The sequence below is a fragment of the Chiloscyllium plagiosum genome, chromosome 46 (assembly GCF_004010195.1).
Source record: "Chiloscyllium plagiosum isolate BGI_BamShark_2017 chromosome 46, ASM401019v2, whole genome shotgun sequence".
Taxonomy (NCBI): domain Eukaryota; kingdom Metazoa; phylum Chordata; class Chondrichthyes; order Orectolobiformes; family Hemiscylliidae; genus Chiloscyllium; species Chiloscyllium plagiosum.
In genome coordinates this window covers 11,743,621-11,760,423 of record NC_057755.1, presented here as the reverse complement: position 1 = coordinate 11,760,423, position 16,803 = coordinate 11,743,621, and the positions used below count along the sequence as shown (strand labels likewise).

General features: G+C 42.2%; 1 protein-coding gene across 4 annotated transcripts in view; it reads right to left on the bottom strand.

The window, feature by feature from the left end:
• ccar1 (cell division cycle and apoptosis regulator 1) overlaps positions 1 to 16,803 on the bottom strand; it is a 131,172-nt gene that overhangs the window by 62,736 nt on the left and 51,633 nt on the right. The gene's annotated exons all lie outside the window — the stretch shown is intronic.

The following is a 16,803-nucleotide window of genomic DNA, read 5'->3' as shown; positions in this document are numbered from 1 at the left end:
TCTGAAAAACAACCCTCCACACCACCCTCTGTCTTCTACCTTTGAGCCAGTTCTGTATCCAAATGGTTAGTTTTCCCTTTATTCCATGAGATCTAACCTTGCTAATCAGTCTCCCATGGGGAACCTTGTCGAACGCCTTACTGAAATCCATATAGATCACATCTACCGCTCTGCCCTCATCAATCTTCTTTGTTACTTCTTCAAAAAACTCAATCAAGTTTGTGAGACATGAGTTCCCATGTACCAAACCATGTTGACTATCCCGAATCAGTCCTTGCCTTTCCAAATACATGTACATCCTGCCCCTCAGGATTCCCTCCAACAACTTGCCCACCACCAAGGTCAGGCTCACCGGTCTATACTTCCCTGGTTTGTCTTTACCGCCCTTCTTAAAAGGTGGCACCACCTTTGCCAACCTCCAGTCTTCCGGCACTTCACCTGTGAATATTGATGATACAAATATCTCAACAAGAGGCCCAGCAATCACTTCTCTAGCTTCCCAGAGTGTTCCTGGTTACACCTGATCAGGTCCTGGGGATTTATCCACTTTTAACCGTTTCAAGACATCCAGCACTTCCTCCTCTGTAATCTGGACATTTTGTAAGGTGTCACCATCTATTTCCCTACAGGGAGAAAGTGAGGACTGCAGATGCTGGAGATCAGTGCTTGAAAAATGTGTTGCTGGAAACTGATTCCTAAAGAAGGGTTTATGCACGAAACGTCGATTCTCCTGCTCCTTGAATGCTGCCTGACCTGCTGCGCTTTTCCAGCAACATATCTATTTCCCTACTGCCTATATCTTCCATATCCTTTTCCTCATTAAATACTGATGCAAAATATTCATTTAGCGTCTTCCCCCATTTTCTGCGACTCCACACAAAGACCGCCTTGCTGATCTTTGAGGGGCCCTATTCTCTCCCAAGTTACCCTTTTGTCCTTAATATATTTGTAAAAACCCTTTGGATTCTCCTTAATTCTATTTGCCAACCCTATTTCATGTCCCCTTTTGCCTTCCTGATTTCCCTCTTAAGTATACTCCTACTTCCTATATACTCTTCGAAGGATTCACTCGATCTATCTTGTCTATACCTGACATATGCTTCCTTCTTTTTCTTAACCAAACCCTAAATTTCTTTAGTCATCCAGCATTCCCCATACCTACCAGCTTCCCTTTCACCCTGACAGGAATATACTTTCTCTGGATTCTTATTATGTCATTTCTGAAGGCTTCCCATTTTCCAGATGTCCTTTTCCCTGCCAACATCTGCCTCCAGTCAGCTTTCGAAAGTTCTTGCCTAATACATCAAAATTGGCCTTCCTCCAATTTAGAACTTCAACTTTTAGATCTGGTCTATCCTTTTCCATCACTAATTTAAAACAAATAGAATTATGGTTGCTGGCCCCAAAGTGCTCCCCCACTGACACCTCAGTCACCTGCCCAGGTGACTTGTATGTCAAGTTTTGCACCTTCCCTAGTAGGTACATCCACATACTGAATCAGAAAATTGTCTTGTACGCACTTAAGAAATTCCTCTCCACCTAAACCTTTAACATTATGGCAGTCCCAGTCGATGTTTGGAAAGTTTAAATCCCCTACCATAACCACCCTATTATTCTTACAGATTGCAGAGATCGCCTGACAAGTTTGTTTCTCAATTTCCCTCTGACGATTAGGGGGTCTATAATACAATCCATACTAGGTGATCATCTCTTTCTTATTTCTCAGTTCCATCCAAATAACTTCCCTGGATGTATTTCTGTAAATATCCTCCCTCAGCACAGCAATAGTGCTATCCCTTATCAAAAATGCCACTCCCCCTCCTCTCTTGCCTCCCTTTCCATCCTTCCTGTCGCATATGTATCATGGAACATTAAGCTGCCAGTCCTACCCATCCCTGAGCCGTGTTTCTGTAATTGCTATGATATCCCAGTCCCATGTTCCTAACCACGCCCTGAGTTCATCTGCCTTCCCTGTTAGGCCCCTTGCATTGAAATAAATGCAGTTTAATTTATTAGTCCTACCTTGCCCTGCCTGCCCTGACTGTTTGACTCACTTCTGTTCTCAACTGTACCAGTCTCACTGATCTCTTTCCTCACTATCTCCCTGGGTCCCACCTCCCCCTCCACCTTAAATCCTCCCAAGCAGTTCTAGCAGATTTCCCTGCCAGTATATTAGTCCCCTTCCAATTTAAGTGCAATCCGTCCTTCTTGTTCAGGTCACTTCTACCTCAAATGATCCAAAACTGTGAATCCTTCTCCCATACACCAGCTCCTCAGCCATGCATTCATCTGCTCTATCTCCTATTCCTGCCCTCACTAGCTCGTGGCACTGGGAGTAATCCAGATATTACTACCCTTGAGGACCTCCTTTTTAAATTTCTGCCAAACTCTCTGTAATCTCCCTTCAGAGTCTCAACCTTTTCTCTTCCTATATCGTTGGTTCCAATGTGGACAATGACCTCCTGCTGGCCCCTCTCCCCCGTGAGAACATTCTGCACCCTCTCTGAGACATCCTTGATCCTGGCACCAGGGAAACAACACACCATTCTGCTCTTTCTCTGCTGACCACAGAAACGTCTGTCTGTACCTCTGACTACAGAATCCCCTAACACAATTGATCTTTTGGAAGCCGACGTACCCCTCATTGCATTCGAGCCAGTCTCAATACCAGGAACTTGGCTATTCGTGCTACGTTCCCTGAGAATCCATCACCCCCTACATTTTCCAAAACAGCATACCTGTTTGAACATTTTCCAAAACAGCATACCTGTTTGAAATGGGTATATCCACAAAAGAATCCTGCCCTAGGTGTCAATCTCTCTCACCCTTCCTGGAGTTAACCTATCTATGTGACTTATCTGAGACTTTCTCCCATTCCTATAACTGCCATCCATCACATACTGTTGCTGTTGCAAATTCCTCATCGCTTCTATCTGTCTCGCCAACCGATCCACTTGATCTCATAAGGTTCGCATTCTACAGCATTTATGGCAGATATAATCCGCAGTAACCCTTAAACTCTCTTTAAACTCCCACATCTGACAAGTAGTACATATCACTGCAAAGGCCATTTTTGCTCCTTCACAATCTACAGACCCAGAAAATAACACCATCTTATTCCTCTACAAACACTGCCCCAGGTTAAATTAATAGCTATGGCTTATATTTTAAGTTTAATCAAGAGACTTATCTCCAAAAACAAGAAAGAATCCACTATACTCACTACTGCAGCCTCTCTCTTGGACAGACTTAAACAATTAACTTATCTGATTCTGTGCTGTGAACTTCGCCCAACAGTCCTCCAAGATTAGTTGTGAATATCCTTGATCCAGGCACCAGGGAAACAACACACCATTCTGCTTTTTCTCTGCTGGCCACAGAAACGTCTGTCTTTACCTCAGACTACAGAATCCCCTAACACAATTGATCTTTTGGAAGCCGACGTACCCCTCATTGCATTAGAGCCAGTCTCAATACCAGGAACTTGGCTGTTCATGCTACGTTCCCGAGAATCCATCACCCCCTACATTTTCCAAAACAGCATACCTGTTTGAAATGGGTGTATCCACAAAAGACTCCTGCCCTAGGTGCCTACCCCTCTTACCCTTCCTGGAGTTAACCCATCTCTGTGACTGTATCTGAGACATTCCCCCCTTCCTATAACTGCCATCCATCACATACTGTTGCTGTTGCAAATTCCTCATCGCTTCTAACTGTCTCTCTAACCGATCCATTCGATCTGATAAGATTCGCATCCAACAGCATTTATGGCAGATATAATTCGCAGTAACCCTTAAACTCTCTTTAAACTCCCACATCTGACAAGAAGTACATATCACTGCAAAGGCCATTTTTGCTCCTTCACAATCTACAGACCCAGAAAATAGCACCGTCTTATTCCTCTACAAAACACTGCACCAGGTTAAATGAATAGTTATGGCTTATATTTTAAGTTTAATCAAGAGACTTATCTCCAAAAACATATAATCAAGAACGAACCCACAGTACTCACTACTACAGCCTTTCTATTGGACAGACTTAAAACGATTAAATTATCTGATTTTGTGTTGTGAATTTCGCCAAAACAGGTTCCTCCAAGATTAGTTGTGAAAGTCTGTTTGTTAATTTTCCCAGACACACTCCGATGTCCAGCAATACATGAATTCAAAAACAGCAAAGGCAGTAACTGTGCAGGTTTTCTCTTTCTCTCCTGCACTGTCCTCACCATGTGCTTCCTTTGTCTGTTCTTCTCCCTTTTAAAACTGCTGTTGTTTTGACTTTTTTTCCCCCAAAGTTCCAAAACAATGCAACAGCATATGAAACAGTAATTGCTGCTCCTGAAATTCGAGGAAATCACCTGCAGCACCTAAAATACCTCAAAAAAAGGTGCAGTTCTTACAGCCAGAAACTTTTTCCGTCCTCCATCTTGGATTACCCAGAATTCAATTATGTAAATTTTCAAATGGATTGGCTGCAATAAGTAGCTCTATCTAAACAGTTCAGTATCTTTATTTAAGTTTTTCCAAAAACTTTCAGAGGATATGATCAGTATATAAAACTGTCTTAGCCAGATTACTGGTAATATAAATTTTGAAACATTGCAATGCCGGCACCAAGCTAAAGGTCTTACTTGTGAATATTTTTGTCGATCATTCAATTTTCTGGAAAAATACTCAATAGGTCTTTCTACCTACGCATCATTTTTCAAAAGGAAAGCACCGACAACTACATCAGTTGCATCAATAACCATCTTGAATGGCTTTGAGCAATTAGGTGTGGCTAACTCTGGGGCAATGTTTAACACATTTCCAAACCTTGACATTCCTCTGTCCACTGAAATTTTCAGCACTTCTTCAACAAGTCTGCCAGAGGAAGTGGTGGAGGCTAGTGCTTTTGCAACATTTAAGAGGCATTTGGATGCATATATCAATAGGAAGGGATTGGAGAGATATGGGCCGGGTGCTGGCAGGTGGGACTAGATTGGGTTTGGATATCTGGTCAGCATGGACGGGTTGGACCAAAGGGTCTGTTTCCATGCTGTACATTTCTATGACTCTAAGTCAGTCAGTGGAGCAACCATGTTGCTAAAATTCAGTACAAACTTCTGACAAAAACCACTCAGTCTCAGGAATCGTAACACTCCTCTTCGATGGTATGGAAAACTCCCGAAAACTTTTGGTTCATCTCTCACGGGGCCATTTGTCCATGTCCAATGACATGGTCCCAGAAATGTGACTGGGCCTCTACAAACTCACTCTTCGCCAGGTTTATCACCAAACCCACCTCCCTAAGTGGAATGAATAATTCTGATAGATAATCTGAATGTTCCTTCTATGGGTGACTAAAAATCACCAGATTGTCAATGCACACCTCACAATTGGGTAATCCTGAAATGACTTTACTGGTTAGTCTTTGAAATGTGGCTAGCGTATTTTTCATACCAAATGGCATGACTTTAAACTGGTGCAGTCCATTCGGCATGTCCAAGTCCAACTTTAAAATGTAAGTTGCTCGTCCACCTTCTCAATATAGTCTTCCAAATGTAGGACAGGATATGCAATAACTGTAACTGCAATAACTTTGCGACAGTCCACACAAAACCATTGGGTACCATCTGATTTTGGCACCATTACTATGGTTGAGTTGCATTCGCTATTTGGGAGTAAGGAAAACTCAAGCCAAAATATAAAAACATTTTTCTTGGCCTGACTTAATTGTCTTTGAGCATGCATTCAATCTCTTTTTGAAGCTGTGCCAACTTTAGACTGTTGAGTTTATGAGAATGTTGCTTAATTGGAACAGCATTTCCTTACCTTCATGAATAATCAAGTTAGTGCTTCCCAACTTATTCCCGTGTATCTCCCCATGTGATTTCCATAACTCTTTCAGGTCATTCTGATTTTCTTCGAAAAGGTAACTGAATAATTTATCCCAATTCTTGAGAACTTGTTCATTGTCTAACTTGAGGAATGTCCAATTCAGAATCATCTGAACTTGGTTCTTTACTTTGTGTTGTCACCAGTAACACAGTGTCCATTTGCTCTACTTCCCTTATCAAAATACCTTTTCAGCACATTCACATGAATTTGGTAGATTCATCCCTAATTGCATAGCTACAAACAAAATTCCTTCATCTCAATCCTCTGGATAGTCTTGACTATAAGCCCTCAATATGGTCTTTAAAGTTTGTTGCCACCATTCTAATGCTCCCTGCGATTCTGCAGATTATGCAGCAGATTTCAATTGTTTTATCTCTGAAATACCCATAACTCCCTTGAACATTTTAATTAGAGTAACTCTCCTACAATCTTTTTAGCTGTGATACTGTGTATTGGAATGGCCTCTGGAAATCTAGTAGACATATCCATTATGGTTAACAATACTGAATCTTTCTTTTTGTTTTAGGGAGGGGTCCTATTCAATTAATCAAGATTCTTGTAAAATGTTCCTCAAATGCAGAAATGGGATTCAGGGTGCTGGTTTTACTATTGGCTGAGGTACTTAACATCTATGACACGTTTGGCAAAAATCAACCACATCCTTATGCAGTAGAGCCAACAACAATGTTTTTGTATTTTGGCTTGAGTTTTCCTTATGCCCAAATAACCACCTACTGGTAATTCATGTGTTACTGCAGCACCTCCCTTCTATAACCCATCAGCAATACCACTTGGGGAACATCTGCCTATTTCCCTTCATTTCCTCATCAAGACTTGATTTTTAAGATTGCAACATTTTGGGAGACACTCAGATTCTTCTTCTGTAGACGATCAGGTATCTGCTTTCTTTTAAAAAATGCCACTGTCTAATCACCTTTCTAGGCCTGACCGATAATCTCCCACCCAGTCAAATCCCACCATCACACTCACTCCCCATTGTAATCTGGATCAGGAAAAGGCCAATCAGGCCCTTGACCTGCTTCACCATTTTAGATCATTGTCCACTGTCTAATCACCTTTCTAGGCCTGACCGATAATCTCCCACCATCACACTCACTCCCCATTGTAATCTGGATCAGGAAAAGGCCAATCAGGCCCTTGACCTGCTTCACCATTTTAGATCATTGTTTATTTAGTCACCAAGCTATCTCTACGCCTCTTAATCTCATGAATATCTAGAAATCAACGTACTTCTGTCTTGAACCTACTTAATCTCAGAGTTCCCACACCTCTTTGGAGTGGAAAATTCGAAATACTCACCACCCTCAGTAAAGCAATTAATAGGATTAGGCTATTTCCCTTATCTTCAGTCCTAAATCATCCACTCTTTATTGAGGCTATTGTGATTTTTGGTCTGACTTGAAGTTGTTTTGTCCTTTATTTTGAAGAAATATTGTAAGGCATACAGGCCAAGCAATCTACCAGAACCACAAGTGGAAACAACTTGGGAGGAGTTGGGACTTTTTTGAAACAGCCTGAATGGTTGTGATCAGCTCTCAGTGATCAAGATGTCTGAGTTTTTAAGTTTAGCTTTAAATGAAATAATTGGGGTCTCAACAGACTTGGTAGCTTCAGTGAATGCCTCCTAACTGCTACTCTCTGAATTTTCATGATGTTGTTTCCTTCTAGACTGGAGAACTGCATGTGAGAATCTGACTCTGAATTTTCCATTTTGCCAAGGGGTGTGTTTGCGGGATGTTACGATATTGGAACAGCCAATTAGTATTAGTTACTGTATCTATTATTCCGTTAAGTTATTCTAAACTTCTCTTTCATTGGCTGCACATTAACTGCAGGTATTTAAATGAATTGTGTTTTACTTAACATTGAGTAGTCTGACTAGTTGCACTGTGTCTAGAACACACACTTCACATTTCCTTTAAAAACAGGAAAAAACTAGGGTCCAGGCTATCTTCTTAAAATATTTGGAGGTTGTCTGGTCTGTAACAGTATGTCCTAGTTCGAGAAACCCCACCAGGGGAATATTGTTTCTGAGCGCAATGTTAATTGTACTTTGTTCTTTCATGTTATGTGGGCATCACCTGTATGGCCAGCATTTGCTACCACACCTAACTTCCCCTAAATTGAGGGCTTGGCCAGACCATTTCAGAAGGTAGTTAAGAATCAACCCCATTGGAGTTTCATTGTGGACCAGACCTGGGAAAGGTGGCAAATTTCCATAACTAATAGGCACTGGTGAACCAGATGTGTTTGAATGGAAACTTTTACTTCATTGAGGCAAGCTTTTCAGTCTTATGAACTAAATTGAAATTCCATCAGCTTCCGTGGTAGGATTTGAACCTTTAGCCACTGCAATCATGTGTCTACTGGTTACACTGGTCCAGTGGCATTGCCAATACACCGTCTCCCCTTGATGTCCATCATTTCATAAATTGAGGTTCATTCTATATAGATGGAATTCAATTTCATTCAAATATTAGCTTGGGGTTCCCAGCACAGAATGCATTCTAAGTGGAGAATTTCAATGTCCATCACCAGTAACTTCATTGAGTGTTTTGAAGTAACAAAAGATTGAGGAGGGCAGAGCGGTGGCCGTAATCTACATGGACTTCAGTAAGGCATCAGACAAGGTTCCTGATGGTAAATTGGTTAGCAAGGTTAGATCACATGGAGAACTAGCCATTTTGATACAGAACTTACTCTAAGGTAGAAGACAGTGTGGTGGTGGAAGGTTGCTTTGCTGACTGGAGGCCTGTAACCAGTGGTGTGCCACAAGGATCAGTGCTGGGTTCACTGCTTTTCACCCCTTTATATACATGATTTGGATGTAAATATAGGAGGTACACAGTTAGTAAGTTTGCAGATAACATCAAAAATGGACAGCAAAAAAGGTTACCTCAGAGTACGACAGGATCTTGATCAGATGGGCAGATGGAGTTTCATTTTAATAAATGGGAGGTGCTGCATTTTGGAAAGGCAAATCAGGGCAGGGCTTATAAACTTAATGATAAGGTTTTGGGGAGTGTTGCTGAACAATGAGACCTTGGAGTGCACGTTCATAGTTTCTTGAAAGTAGAGTCGCAGGTAGATTGGATAGTGAAGGTAGTGATTGGTATGCTTTCTTTTATTGGTCAACGTATTGAGTATAGGAGTTGGGAAGTCATGTCACGGCTGCACAGGACATTGGTTAGGCCACTGTTGGAATATTGCGTGAAAGTCTGGTCTCCCTGTTACAGGAAGGATGTTGTGATAGTTGAAAGGGTTCAGAAAAGACTGACAAGGACATTGCCAGAGTTGGAGAGTTTGGGCTATAGGAGAGGCTGAATAGGCTGTTTTCCCTGGAACGTTGGAGGCAAAGGTGTTCTTTATCCAGGTTTACAAAATCATGAAGGGATAGGGTAAACAGACAAGTTATCTTCCCTGGGGTGAGGGAGTACAGAATTAGAAGGCATAGGTTTAAGGTGAGAGGGGAAAGATTTAAAAGGGACCCAAGGAGCAACGTTTTATGCAGAGGGTAGTGAGTGTATGGAATGAGCTGCTAGAGGAAATGGAGGAGGCTGGTATAGTTACAACATTTAAAAGGCATCTGAATGGGTATATGAACAGGATGGATAGTTGGCAAATGAGACTAGATTACTTTAGGATATCTGGTCGGCATGGACGAGTTAGACTGAAGGATCTGTTTCCCTGCTGTATATCTCGATTATGTAGAACCAGCTTGGCAGTATCATTACTGACGGAGCTATTCAAATCCCAAAGGACATAGCTGCTAGATAGCAGGTGGGGAGGGAACCAAGAGGGAAAAACATACTTGACAATATCCACACTAATCTACTTGTCACAATGCATCCGTACGTGACAGTATCAGGAAGACACATCACTATCAAATTTGGTACTACCACAATCCTAAACAGGATAAACCTAACAGATCCAGTAAATCAAGACAAGCAATGATGCACTGTGGGCAATTACCAGCAGCAGAATCATACTCCAACAACGTATTTCCTACTCTACCATTACCATCAAACCAAAGAATCAATTCTGCCAGGAGCAGCACCAGGCATACTTAAATATGAGGTGTCAAACTGGTAAAGCTATTGGTGAGGAAAATATGAAGTGACAGACGGGGCTAAACCATTCCACAAACAAAAGGTCAGATCAAACCTCTGCAGTCCTGCCACATCCAGTTGAGAATGGTGGTGGATAAGTAAACAACTTACTGGAGGCAGTGGCTTCACTAAAATCCTAATTTTCAATGAAGGGAGAGCCCTGCACACTAATGCAAAATATAAAGCTTTTGCAGCCATCAACCATAAGTATTAGGTGGGAGAATCCATCTTGGTCTCCTTCTGATAGCCTCAGCATCTCAGAGGCTAGTCTTCAGCCAACTCCGCATAATGTCAAGCATTGAACAGAAGGCACTGGATTCTGCAAAGGCTACAGGTCCTGACCACATTCCTACAATAGCACTGAAGACTTGCGCTCGAGAACTTGCTGTACCCTGAGTTAAGCTGTTCAGGTACAGCTCCTGGCATCTACCTAACTACATGAAAAATTGTAGAGATATTTGCTGTACATAAAAAGCAGATAAATCCAACCCAAAAAATTTGCGCCACATTAGCCTAATCTCAATCATCAGTCAAGCGATGGAAGAAGTCATCAACAGGGCTTTTAAGCACTTGCTTCACAATAAGCTGTTCACTGATGCGCAGTAGAGGTTCTGCCAGGGTTGCTCAGGCTCCAACCTCTGTACAGAGTTGGTCCAAGTAAGGACAAAAGATCTGAACTCCAAAAGTGTGATGAGGTAGCATCTGACAGAGACAACCATAGCAAATTCTTTGGGAATTTGGGGGGAAATTCCATATCCAACACAAAGGTGCATGCTTGCGGTTTCTGGAGGTCAATCATCTTAAATCCAGGACATTTTGGCATGAGTTCCTCAGGGTAATTCCCTCGGCCCAAACATCTTTAACTACTGCATTCAAGACTTTTCCTCCATAATAAGGTCAGAGAGGGTTGTTTGCTGATGATTGCACAATGTTCAGCACCACTCACAACTCCTCAGCTATTTAAGCAGTCCATTGCAGCAAGACGTGGACCTGGCTCAGGCTGGCAGTGGCAAATAACATTCGCGCCACAGAAGTGCTGGGCAATGACCATCTCCAACAACATCAAACCTATTCATCATCCCTATACTTTCAATGGAATTCCTGTCACGGAATGTCACACAATCAACATTCTGGGGGTTTCTATGAACCAGAAACCAAATTTAATAGTGAGGACTTGAAGACACCTGTATATGAAACATAGAAAGCAGCATGCAGGGGCAATAAATAATCAAATATTTCTAGAGGGTTGGAATACAACAGTTGGGAACCCTGTGGAAAATGATTTCACATACCAGTATTTGGGCTACCATCTTAGCAAAAGAGTGTTGGGTGACAAATGTTTCTACACACCATTTAAGTTGGTCAGTTACTACTCAGTAGTATTTCTTGTCTTGTTGTTAGCAGGGGTCCAAAAAACAATTTTTACAGGTTTTCCCATAGGATTTTAGGTCTTCGCTGGTGGAATATTTCACTTTGGTGTTCCAGGATTGTACAGTGTTTGGAGACATCCCTCCCCACTTCATTACTAATCCTTTATTATCCTGGTGCCTCCTGTGGTTTTGGCGATTTCTTCATCCATTGCTCTTGTTCTTCAACTTTATACTGAACCTTTGGAATATTCATTTCACATAGTCCTTTTATTGCAGCGGAAACTGGGACTGGTGTTTCTTTCTCGGCCACTTGTCTAGCTGCCTCATCTGCTAGTGTATTTCCCGTGTTCCTCAATTTCCATTCTCTGATGAGCCTTTATTTTAACCATGGCGAGCTCTACCAAGCCTTCAAAGCTATCATGCAGTACCCCAGAATCATAGATAGCATCTCTGCATAGATGTCAACTTTTTTTCCCTTTCTTCAGTTCCAATGCTTCTATAAGAGCAGTCAGTTTGGCCACCTGAGCCAAGATATTTTTCTTCAGCTCCTCTTTGGTTCCCACTCTCCCATCTCTAGTTAGCACTGTCCACCAAGTATGTGATAGTCCATCTGGATAGGGATTTCTGGTATAATGCTTCAATACATAAACTGGCCATAAAACGATTGACTTTATTTGGATAGCGCGAACTTTCTACTATACAGGTGTAGCGATTTTCTACAGCGCATGGTTGCACAGGAATGCAATCATCACGTTATACCAGAAATACATGTATATTGCCATGTTCTATCCATATAAAACATTTAGTTGGAGTGTAGAGTCATAGAAATGTACAGCATAGAGACAGACCCTTCGGTCCAGCTCGTCCATGCTGACCAGATATCCCAACCCAATCTAGTCCCACCTGCCAGACCTGGCCCATATACCCATCCAGATGCCTTTTAAATGTTGCAATTGTACTAGCCTCTACCATTTCCTCTGTCAGCTCATTCCATATATGTACCACCCTCTGTGTGAAAAAGTTGCCCATTAGGTCTCTCTTATATCTTTCCCCTCTCACTCTAAACCTATGCCCTCTAGTTCTGGACTCCCCCATCCCAGGAAAAAGACTTTGCCGACTTATCCTATCCATGCGCCTCATGATTTTATAAACCTCTATAAGGTCACTCCTCAGCCTCCGCGCTCCAGGGAAAACAACCCCAGCCTATTCTACCTCTCCCAAAAGCTCAAATCCTCCAACTCTGACAACATCCTTGTAAATATTTTCTGAACCCTTTCAAGTTTCACAACATCTTTCCAATAGGAAGGAGACCAGAACTGCACACAATATTCCAACAGTGGCCTAACCAACGTCCTGTACAGTCGCAACATGACCTCTCAACTCCTGTACTCAACACTCTGACCAATAAAGGAAAGCATACCAAATGCCTTCTTCACTTTCCTATCTACCTGCAACTTCACTTTCAAAGAGCTATGAACCTGCACTCCAAGGTCTGTTTGTTCAGCAACACTCCCCAGTACCTTACCATTAAGTTTATAAGCCCTGCCCTGATCTACTTTTCCAAAATGCAGCACCTCACATTTATCTAAATTAAACTCCATCTGCCACTTCTCAGCCCATTGGCTCATCTGATCAAGATCCCGTTGCAATCTGAGGTAACCCTCTTTGCTGTCCAGTACACCTCCAATTTTGGTGTCATCTGCAAACTTACTAACTATACCTCTTATGCTCACATCCAAATCATTTATATAAATGATGGAAAGTAGTGGACCCAGCACCGATTCTTGTGGCTTCCAGTCTGAAAAATAACCTTCTACCACCATCCTCTGTTTTCGACCTTTGATCCAGTTCTGTATCCAAATGGCAGGTTCTCCCTGTATTCCATGAGATATAACCCTGCCGAATGCCATACTGAAGTCCATATAGATCACATCTATTGCTCTGCCTTCATTAATCCTGTTTGTTACTTCTCAAAAAACTCAATCAAGTTTGTGAGACATGATTTCCCACGCACAAAATCAGTCCTTGCTTTTCCAAATACATGTGTATCCTGTCCCTCAGGATTCCCTCCAACAATCTGCCCACCACCGACATCAGGCTCACCGGTCTATAGTTCCCTGGCTTGCCCTGACCACTTTTCTTAAACAGTGGCACCATGTTAGCCGACCTCCAGTCTTCCGGCACCTCACCAGTGACTATCAATGATACAAATATCTCAGTAAGAGGTCCAGCAATTACTTCCCTAGTTTCCCACAGAGTTCTAGGGTACATCTGATCAGGTCCTGGGGATTTATCCACTTTTATGTGATTCAAGACATCCAGTACTTCCTTCTCTGTAATATGCACATTTTTCAAGATGTCACCATGTATTTCTCTATATTCTATATCTTCCATGTTCTTTTCCACAGTAAATACTGGTGCAAAATACTCATTTAGTATCTCCCCCATCTCCTGCGGCACCACACAAAGGCCGCCTTGCTGATCTTTGAGGGGACCTATTCTCTCCCTAGTTACCCTTTTGTCCTTAATGTATTTGTAAAAACGTTTTGGATTCTCCTTAACTCTATTTGCCAAAGCTATCTCATGTCCCCTTTTTGCCCTCCTGATTTCTCCCTTAAGTAGAGTCCTTCTAAGGATTCACTCGATCTATCCTGTCTACACTTGACATATACTTTCTTCTTTTTTTTTAACCAAACCCTCAATTTCATTAGTCATCCAGCATTCCCTTTACCTACCAGCCTTTCCTTTCATTGTCACAGGAATATACTTTCTCTGAACTCTCGTAATCTCATTTCTGAAGGCTTCCCATTTTCCAGCCATCCTTTTACCTGTGAACATCCGCCCTCAATCAGTTTATGAGAGTTCTTGAGTAATACCATAAAAATTAGCCTTTCTCCAATTTAGAACTTCAATTTTTAGATCTGGTCTATCTTTTTCCATCACTATTTTAAAACAGAATTATGGTCGCTAGCTCCAAAGTGCTCCCTCACTGACACTTCAGTCATCTGCCTGCCCTTATTTCCCAAGAGTAGGTCAAGTTTTGCATCATCTCTAGTAGGTACATCCACACACTGAATCAGAAAATTTTCTTGTACACACTTAACAAATTCCTCTCCATCTAAAACCTTAATACTACGGCAGTCCCAGTCTACATTTGGAAAGTTAAAATCCCCTCCCATAACCACCCTACTATTCTTAAAGATAACAGAGATCTCCTTACAAATTTGTTTCTCAATTTCCCTCTGACTATTAGGGGGTCTACAATACAATCCCAATAAGGTGATCATCCCTTTCTTATTTCTCAGTTCCACCCAAATAACCTGGATGTATTTCCAGGAATATTCTCCCTCAGTACAGCTATAATGCAATCCCTTATCAAAAACGCCTCTCCCCCTCCTTTCTTGCCCTTTCTGTTTTTCCTGTCACATTTGTATGCTGGAACATTAAGCTGCCAGTCCTGCCCATCCCTGAGTCATGTTTGTATAATTGCTATGATATCTCAGTCCCATGTTCCTAACCATGCCCTGGGTTCATCTGCCTTCACTGTTAGGCTTCTTGCATTGAAATAAATGCAGTTTAATTTATCAGTCCTACTTTGTTCTCTGCTTTGTCCCTGCTTTCCCTGACTGTTTGAATCGTCTTTGTTCTCAACTGTACCAGTCTCAGACTGATCTCTTTCCTCACTATCTCCCTGGGTCCCATCCTCCCACCTTACTAGTTTAAATCATCCCGTGCAGCTCTAGCAAATCTCCCTGCCAATATATTAGTCCAATTTAAGTGCTATCCATTCTTCTTGTACAGGTTACTTCTACCTCAAAAGAGCTTCCAATAATCCAAAAATATGAATCCTTTTCCTGCACACCAACTCCTCAGCCATGCATTCATCTGCTCTATCCTCCTTTTCCTGCCCTCACTAGTTCGTAGCACTGGGAGTAATCCAGATATTGATTAAAGTGGTGCTGTGTCCTCTCCCAAACAGGTTCCTCCAAGATCAGTTGTGAATTTCACGGTTTGTTAATTTTCCCAGATGCACTCCGATGTCCAGCGATACATGAATTGAACAGCAAAGGCAGTAACTACGCAGGTTCACTGCTCTGTCAGTTAGCAATGTAGGTTTCTTTCTCACTCTCTCTCTCCTGCTCTTACCTCACTCAGTGCTTCCTTTGTCTGTTCTTCAATCACAGTTGTGATTGTCTTTTTTTTTCTTGATCCTGACCCTTGTGTTTCTTTATCTGGTGTGGCCTCCAAACAAACAAATAAACCTCCAGCAGATACTGGTACCTCTGATATCCCTCATTATCTGAACTGATCTGTCTGAAGATATTAGGATTGCTTCCTATGCAACTGTTCTGCTGTCCGAGACAGATTTCAATTTCCTGGTGTTGAGCAGGTCTGCCAACATATGTCACATGCAATGCTATGTGCGCTGATATAGTTACTAGCTCACATACTTTCACCATTGATGTTACACAGATTAATGCACTGCACATCTTGCCATACCCTGGGCTACTGGGAGCCGTTGAGTGAATAATAAGCTATTGGTCTCATGTCCCCATCATACTCTTGTAACACTACACCATTTTGGAAGTCTCTATACACATTGTAGTGCACATGAATGATCGGGGCATATTGTGCAATCTAAAGGTGGGGGCTGGTGTCAAGGTGGTCTTTAGTTCCAAGTGGACCCGATGTTCTGGTCCCCACTCTACCCTTTTAGCCCCTTTGTTAAAGGCTATCTCCAGCTCCAGCAGTGCCCTCCGGTCATGGAAGGTCTCAAGTGCTGATGAATGCCTCTCCAAGGACACCTAAACATGAGTGGAACCACAGAAGAGACCAGACAGTTGGGTTTAGTGACTCCTCAATTGCTTGCTGTCTGGATGTGTTACTGACCATTTTGGCCAGACACATGAGCAGAATGACGAGGACGACCCACAACCTTCCTCCTCCAACACTGGGTGATCACTGATCTGTTGGTTGGGCTGAAATATAATCCAAGGTCAGGAGCAGCCCTTCAAAACATTGAATAGTGACTCCAACATGAAAAAAAATCTGTTTACATATATGGAACATGTGTAGCGATTGTAATGAGGTCAGCCAGGTGGACCTCATAGAATATGAGTTCCCTGATTAGGACTCTACGGGTCCAATCAGGGAGTTCGAGGTGGCAGATATGAGCAGTGTTAGGGGTTCTGTTCACTCTATGGGCTGGCTCGAGCTAGCTGGGTCAATGTCATATACTACACATGTGTAAGTAAAGGGTGATTTACTGATGGAATACCAGCCTTTGAGAAGTTATTTCACAAGGACTTCTCAAATCTGCAGAAAATACAATCAGCGTGAAAGTCCACAGACCATCTTAACCTCCTATTGGTCAGGAATGTTGCTCACAATGTCTTTCATGCTAACTGCCTGATGAGAAAGGGC